Source organism: Chrysemys picta, unplaced genomic scaffold (genome assembly GCF_011386835.1).
Source record: "Chrysemys picta bellii isolate R12L10 unplaced genomic scaffold, ASM1138683v2 scaf2810, whole genome shotgun sequence".
Lineage (NCBI taxonomy): Eukaryota > Metazoa > Chordata > Testudines > Emydidae > Chrysemys > Chrysemys picta.
The window spans coordinates 1-7,535 of NW_027055512.1; the positions used below are offsets into that span (position 1 = coordinate 1).

A 7,535-nucleotide genomic window follows, 5' to 3' on the forward strand; every position below is an offset into this window, starting at 1 on the left:
TGCATTCAGCATCCCATCATTGCCACCAATTGTCATGGATCCAGAGGATCGGTGCTACACTCCCAGCTTTGGAAGAGGCTCTAGGAGGAACCCCTTCAATCTACCAGACCCTCCAGGGGTCCCTCTCGTCCTTCAGGATAAGCAACTCTGCTTCACTGCCTCCTTAGATTGGACCTTTAGCACTGCTGGGTCACAGCAGGAGCTCTGTTCAGCAAGTCCTACCGTGATAGTCTCTGAGTCCTGGTAGAGACTTGTCCGCTCTTCAGGGATTAATGCACCTCAGCAAGCATTTGCAGTGACACACACACCGTGTTGTCAAAACAGTCGGGTTTACTAATCAACTGGACACAGCATAGAACGTCCTTAGGTTGGCACAGAGAACTGAAGGTTAAAGCACAGTTCAAGTCCATTCTGGTCAGCCCAGAGCCCAGCCAAGCTGTAGCGAACCCCCTTGCTCAAGTTCTGTCTCTCTCTCACTCTGAGCTCCTTGGTCAGACTCCAGGGGAGAGCCCGACTCCTTCCAGCAACCAGCTTTGATCCCCCACCTCACACCTCCCCCATCTTTGTTCTCGAGCTGGGGGATGTTGCTCATTTTCCCTGTTATGGATTTCCCCACCTCACCTCCCTCTGGGTCTTTGGATGCTTGGCAACAATGTGTTGGTGATGGGCTTTGCCGTTGTCTTCACATTGGGGCTTGTCTCAGCCAGTCTTTTCCCAATGACCCATTTAATCTCAACTAGGTAGCAGTCACACCCATTGTAACGGGTTGGGGATCACAGAAATCCCCTTGGTGCTGCCACCTGGTGTGCCAAGGCTACTTCTGCCCCTGCTTTCCTGCCTTTTCCAGCCTGGGACTCCCGAATCCTGTCTGCTTTGAGTCAGACCCGCTGATCGGCTGCAAACTCAGACCCTGGTCTGAGCCACGTCCACTAACAGCCGTAGGCATCCTGGAAGCAGCTCAGGAAGTGCTCTTGTCTACGACACCCAGGTGCCCAACTCCCAATGGGGTTCAAACCCTGAATAAATCCGTTTTACCCTGTGTAAAGCTTATACAGGGTAAACTCAGAAATAGTTCACCCTCTATACCACTGATAGAGAGAGATGCACAGCTGTTTGCCCCCCTTCCCCCCCCCCCCCCGCCCCAGGTACTAACACGTACTCCAGGTAACTTAATAAGTAAAAAGTGATTTTAATAAGTACCGAAAGTCGGATTTAAGTGATTCTAAGTAGTTACAGACAGAACAAAGTGAATTACTAAGCAAAATAAAATAAAACACGCACGTCTATGTCTAATCAAACTCAACACAGATATAAAAACCTCAGTAGTGCCAGTCTTTCTTTTACAGGCTGTAGAACTCCTAGCCTGGGTCCAGCAATCGCTCACACCCCCTATTGTCTTTGTCCTTTGTTCAGTCTCTCTCAGGTATGTCCTTGGTGGGTGGAGAGCCTCTCTCTTTAGCCAACTGAAGACAAAACGGAGGGGTCTTCCAAGGATTTAAATAGACTTTCTCCCCTGGATGGTTACTCCTTCCCATTCCCTGTGTAGCATCATGTTACCCTGGAGTTTTGGGATCACATGGGCAAGTCACATCTCCATGGACCCTAACCAGTCCAGCCATTCGCATTCCTAGCCAAGCTCCGATGTGGATTGGGCTCTGCACCTCCTATTGTCTGTTAAGTTCTTGCACTTAACTTGCACATTCTTTTCTCCAGACATGATCCCAGGCTCTTACCAAGGCTATGTAAAAACCCAGCAAATATAAAACCAATATTCATAACTTCAACTACAACAATGATATTTGCATACAAACAGGAGGAATAGATTCAGTAGATCATAACTTTTACAGAGATATGTTACATGGCACATGTAGCACAAAACATATTCCAGTTACATCATATATACATTTATAAGCATCTCCCCATAAAATTTCATTAGGGACACCGTCACACCCATGTCTCTTAGCCTGCCCTGAGAGCAAGCAGTCCTCTGTCTCCCACTGGTATCAATGCAACATTTAGGGGTCAGGTAAATAATACAGAACATTCCCACTTCGTGATACGCCTGTCTGGTCAGACTGAGCGCTCCATGGGTAGGGACCGGTCTGTGCTCTTTCTCTGAAGAGATCCTAGCACCACAGGGCCCTGATCCTGACAAAGCCTCTTGGCACTGCTGTGCTGTAAACAAATAATACCAGTAATGGACTGACAATATACAAGGACTTGCACCAAAGCTGTCCACCCTTTACCGAGACCCTTTCCACAGCATTCACCGTGGGGAGGGATACAAGGGTAGGAATATCTCACACACACACACACCCTCCAGAGTTTGTCCAGCTGTACATGGAGATGGGTTGGAGTGGCTGCACTGGGCTGGTGCCCAGGAGAGGCTACACCAGGCCTGGGGGTAGCAGCTGCTTGTGGCCAGGTGGTATTAGCGCACATGGCCATGGTAAAGGGGCAGACCTGGGAGGGAACCTGTCATAGATACAGGGTTACCTGCACCTCTGGCCCCTCTCTGGGCTCTCTGAGTGAAACTTTCCAGTGTCAGGGCAGTGTCATGGTAAACTGTATGTTACTGTTCAGCCACTAGGTGGTGCTATGTGCAACAGACCTTATATAAGCTAACCTCCGCCTGGCCGGGCAGAGCGTTAAAGAATCTTGTGGCAGGCACATCTGGGTGTCTCTCTGAGCCGGAGGCTCTGTAGCCAGGCCAGATCTGGTACTGGAGCCTGACCTGCTGGTAGCAGCCCTGGAACCTGCCATCTCAAAGGGGTACATGACAGGCCTTGTCTCTGTGTTTCCATGTGTATATATATCTCCCCATTGAAGTTTCCACTCCATGCATCTGACGAAGTGGGTTCCAGCCCACGAAAGCTTATGCCCAAATAAATTTGTTAGTCTTTAAGGTGCCACAGGACTCCTCGTTGTTTTTGCTGAAACAGACTAACACAGCTACCCCTCTCAAACTTGTTTAATAGTGAGGGTAATTAACTATTGGAACCATTTACCCAGGGTCGTGGTGGATTTTCCATCACTGACAAATTTCAAATCAAGAGCGGATGATTTAAAAAAAAAAAATCTGCTCTAGTTCGAGCAGGAATTATTGTGGGGCAGGTCTCTGGCCTGTGTTCCAGGAGTCCAGACAAGCTGATCACAACAGTCCCTTCTGGCCTTGGAACCTGTGAAAACAATGATCAAATCCAGGTCACACCTGAGACTGACTCCATAAGTCGGTGGGTTAACAATGATGTTGGTTTGGGTCATCAACTCATTAAATCATCCAGTTAATACAGGAGATGATCAGATCCTGCGGCTAACGTAAGGAAGCACTGCTTTCCTTTCATCCTGCAGCAGGAGATGGGAGAAGTGGCTGTTGTGATTTAAGGAAATCCTGTTTAGACACCAGAGACACTGGAACTGGGGTGGGTGGGGGTGGCGGAGGCTAGCACCCTCTCAAGAGCAGTATTATGAGACTGGGGAAGTATTACGAGACTGATCTAGTTTTTGCCCCCATGCTTTGTTCCGCTCAGGCTGGGTGAGGCTCCGTGGCTGTGGCACGTGATAGTCTAGTCTCCTGTGGGCTGCAATAGTTTGGTTTAATTTTTGGTGGTGGGCTTGATGTGAGGGTGCTGGGTGTGTTGGTGGCCTGTGATATAGAGGAGGTCTGGACTGGATGATCTCATGGTCCCTTCTGGCCTAAAACTCTAAATTTAGCTGGTGTAGGACATACCTGTCATTTTGGGTTTAGGATAAGCCTTCCTGATGCTGTGAACCGCATGATCAACACTCATCCAGAGAACCGAGCTCCCTCCATTCCTCTGACTCCGTTTCTTTCACCAATAATGTCACAGAACATGGTTACTGGTTAGGAATCGGCTTTTTTGGAGCCTTTTATCCAGTTGGGACAATGTGATGTTTTGGGACTAGGGTGACCAGATGTCCCAATATTATAGGGACAGTCCCGATATTTGGGGCTTTTTCTTATATAGATGCCCATTACCCCCCACCCACTGTCCCGACTTTTCACCCTTGCTATCTGGTCACCCTATTTGGGACAGGGTTTGACTCATGTTCTTACCCCTTCCATTCATCAATGGTGGTCAGTTCATAAATTACAGGACTAAGAACCAGGAAACATTCATTGATTATATGCAATTACAGGTGTTAATCAGAGCTGAACAAAAGTTTTCATTCAAAAATATCTTGAGGAAATTTGGCCAATTTACAAAAAGAGATTTTGTGTGTGAAAACATTTGGATTTTCTTGAGATTTTTTTTTTTTTTTTTGCATTATTACAAAATTTTCAACTAAACCTTTTATTTGGGGGGAGGGGTCCTCTGATGTATTGTGTATTGAGTTCTGTTCTATTCTATGTAGCGTCTTACACAACACATCACTCAGGATTTCTTCTGCTTTGCCAATTTTGAGCCCTCAGCTTAGTCAAATCGAAGGATTTTCAAAATTGAAAATATTCATTTTGGAAAATTCCAAGTTTTGAAAAGAATAAAAAAATGGAAAATATTTAAAAAATGAAAAATTAGTCCATTTCAGAAAAACAACAGAACAAAAAAAGTCTGAGCAGTGAGAGATGCTATGCCCCCCCCCCCGCCCCATGCCATATCTCAGGAACATAGTGTGATTGGGGAGTAGACCCAGAAGAAAGGGTGGAGCTGCCCAGTGAAAGAGGAGGTGAAAGTGAAGATCGGGGCCTCAGTACCAGGCTGAGAAAATGACACTAGGCCCTGCTCATAGTCCAGATACACCCCGATCTTCCTGAGGCTCCAAGTCAGGGGCAGGAGGGTATCCGGGGAAGTACAAGTCCGGTAATGGCTCCCACACTGATCCATGGCCCAGATCCTCTCCTCCTGACAAACTCACCGGCCATCCCCACAGCCCAGGTCCTCCCACCCCTGACGTCTACCTCCCAGTAGTGTCTCCCCGAGGTGAACCCTTCCAAGCTCAGCACACAGGTTTCACTATCAAATCTCTTGGGGTTGTCAGTCACGTCCTGCTGCAGGCCCCTCCATTTCACAGATCGCCCATTCTCAGAGACCACGAGGCTGGGATGAGCCGTGTCCGGATCCAGAATCACGTTCACTGCAGAGATGGGGCAGAGCATCAGGGGCAGAGCCCAGCCCATTGGGGCTGTTTCCCATCCTCCCCCCAGCTCTGTCTTGGCTAGGACACGCTCTGATTTCCAGCCTCTATCGCCCGGGAACCTGCTTCTCTGCCTGTCACTGCAGCTCTCCTCCCAGGCACTAGAGGCAAATAGCTCCCCTGAAAGAGCTGGAGATGCCTCTAGCTCCCATTGGGCCTGTCTGTAACCTCTACAGAGGCCCCAGTGAGGAGAGAGCTCAGGTGTTACACACACGGACGTCATTTCAAACCATTACGAGAACTCAGTAGTCACCTACCACAAAATCTGTGCTGTGGGGCCGCTACCACGTCTCCACAGCTAAGACAGCAACTGAGTCTCCAATCTACGCCTGAGCTGGGAGCCCTCTATTCCAACACCCGCAGAGTCATATCACACTCAAATTTGGTAGATTTGGTCTGGGTCTGAGGTAGAATTTTTCTACCAAATTTGAACTGAATTGGCCAAAGGGCTACTGATTGACAACTCCGTAAAAACAGAGATTTCACCAGAGTCCAAAAAGCATTAAGACAATTACCCGCAGCCAGTTAAGGTAATTTACACAATTTCCTAGATCCCTTCTAGTTCATGAAGTCAATTAACAACAACACAACACATGAGAATTCACCACACGTGTCCAGGAAAACCCCAACTCTGACCCACAATTACAAACTCCTGTAAGCGCCTACCCCCCTGGACTGACAGCGGGTAAGTTCCCGGCCTTAGGAGCACTCTGAGTTATCGCAGTTACACTGGAGCGCTGGTGACTCCATAGTTAAGTGTGAGCATTGTGACGAATCTGGCATTTTCATTGACCACACTGCTTTCCCTGTGACTTCTGGCATGTGTGCATCTGCTGGGCAGCAGAGTGGTGCAGGGGGTCTGACATTAACATACCAGCTTCACTTACCTGCATTTTTTCTGACTTTACTCCAGCCTGAAATCAAACACACCAAGAGGTGAGCACTCCCCGGAGCACGGACTGCTGGCGTAGGACACAGTGTCATATGGGGGGGGGGGGGGGGGGGGACGACACATGGCACTTACCAAGTTCAGCCAGGGATTTCCCTGCAAACAGAGAGACATGGGTGTGCAGTCAGTTCTACAACAGCTCCTGGGTTAGGGAATGTGCCTTTAAAGGACCACTTTGCCCCCTCCACTGTGCTCTCTGCTGGCTTCTTTCTGCCCAGGTCTCCTGGCCTGAGCTCCATCCTCATAGATCTCTCCATGGATCACACACCCCTTCTTGACATCTGACCCTCGCTGGGTTCCCATGCCCTGCCCTAGCTGGGCTCACCTGTGGTGTAGCGTCCACACTCCGCGTGTGCCTAGAAGCTCGGTGAGGGGCTAAGCCCTGATAATGTGGAAGTGAGGGTTTAATGCGCTAAACCTTGACTTTGGATGCTGGATCTCAACTCAGGGATCAGCAACATTAGCTGGCTCCTTCTCATTGACTTTGTGCCTCAGAGTCAGAGAGTGCTTGGAGACTTTAGGACTCTGCTGAGCCTCTTTTTCCAGGGCATCAGGATCTCCCCACCCGGCCATTCCTTCAAATTCAGTAGCAAAAAGGTACATTGGCCCAGGCAGACCCACCAGTTTGGGATATGGACACTCCCCTGTGTGTGTAGTTTAGAGGAAGGGCTAAAATCAGGCTTACAATGGAAACTGAGCAGCAACTTTATCTATGGAGCAGTTACCCCGCTCCATGATTAGTCAGAGCTCCCCGGCCGTTTGGTTCCCAGAGCCTCTCCTAACAGACAGTGCAGAGACAGAGGCCAAAGTCTGTCTGACTATGTACAGTGAGAGAAAATCATTCAAGCCTCCTGAGAGCCCAGACATTTACCTCTCTCGTTCTCCAGCTCAGAGCGCAGAATCTCTGGAAGAGAAAAGGAAGAAAGAGGTGAGGTTTCATGCTGTCGCATTAACGAGGTTATTCATTTCCTACTGTTAGTTTGGTGAACTTGTCCCAGGAACTTACCTCTCTCTTTCTCCAGATTAGATTGCAGATCGTCTAAAGAAAGAAGAGATTGAGAGAGGTGAGATTCCAGTGGGTGATGGTCTCTTCTAATACTAGCAAAGAGCTGCTATTTTGCAGAAAACCATAGCTTCATAGAGTTAAGGCCGGACGGGTCGTAGTCTGACCTCCAGTACATCACAGACCTTAGACCCTCACTCAATCACCCCTGTACCATGCCCAAGGCTACGATTTAGTTACGGGTATTTTTAGAGAAAGTTGTGGACAGGTCACGGGCAATAAACAATAAAATTCACCACCTGTGACCAGTTCAGGACTTATACGAGAAGTACCCCTAAGTAAATCTTAGGGGGGGCCCTGCTGGAGAGGGGGCAGGGCCAGTGGCACCAGCTGCCAGGGGGCCTTTTAGCAGCAGCTGCTGTGGCC

At 48.8% G+C, this 7,535-nt stretch overlaps 1 long non-coding RNA gene across 2 annotated transcripts; it reads right to left on the bottom strand.

Moving 5' to 3' along the window:
- Nucleotides 1-1,691: 1,691 nt before the first annotated feature.
- Nucleotides 1,692-7,478, bottom strand: LOC135980350 (uncharacterized). Of its 2 annotated transcripts, XR_010597443.1 has the most exons (6): nt 7,113-7,478; nt 6,978-7,010; nt 6,182-6,202; nt 6,045-6,071; nt 4,922-5,097; nt 1,692-3,830 (listed from the first exon to the last, which is right to left on the bottom strand). It is a non-coding gene; the product is annotated as an uncharacterized LOC135980350 (long non-coding RNA). The 2 variants fall into 2 exon arrangements; XR_010597442.1 differs by having other exon boundaries at nt 1,692-5,097; nt 7,113-7,477.
- Nucleotides 7,479-7,535: the final 57 nt, after the last annotated feature.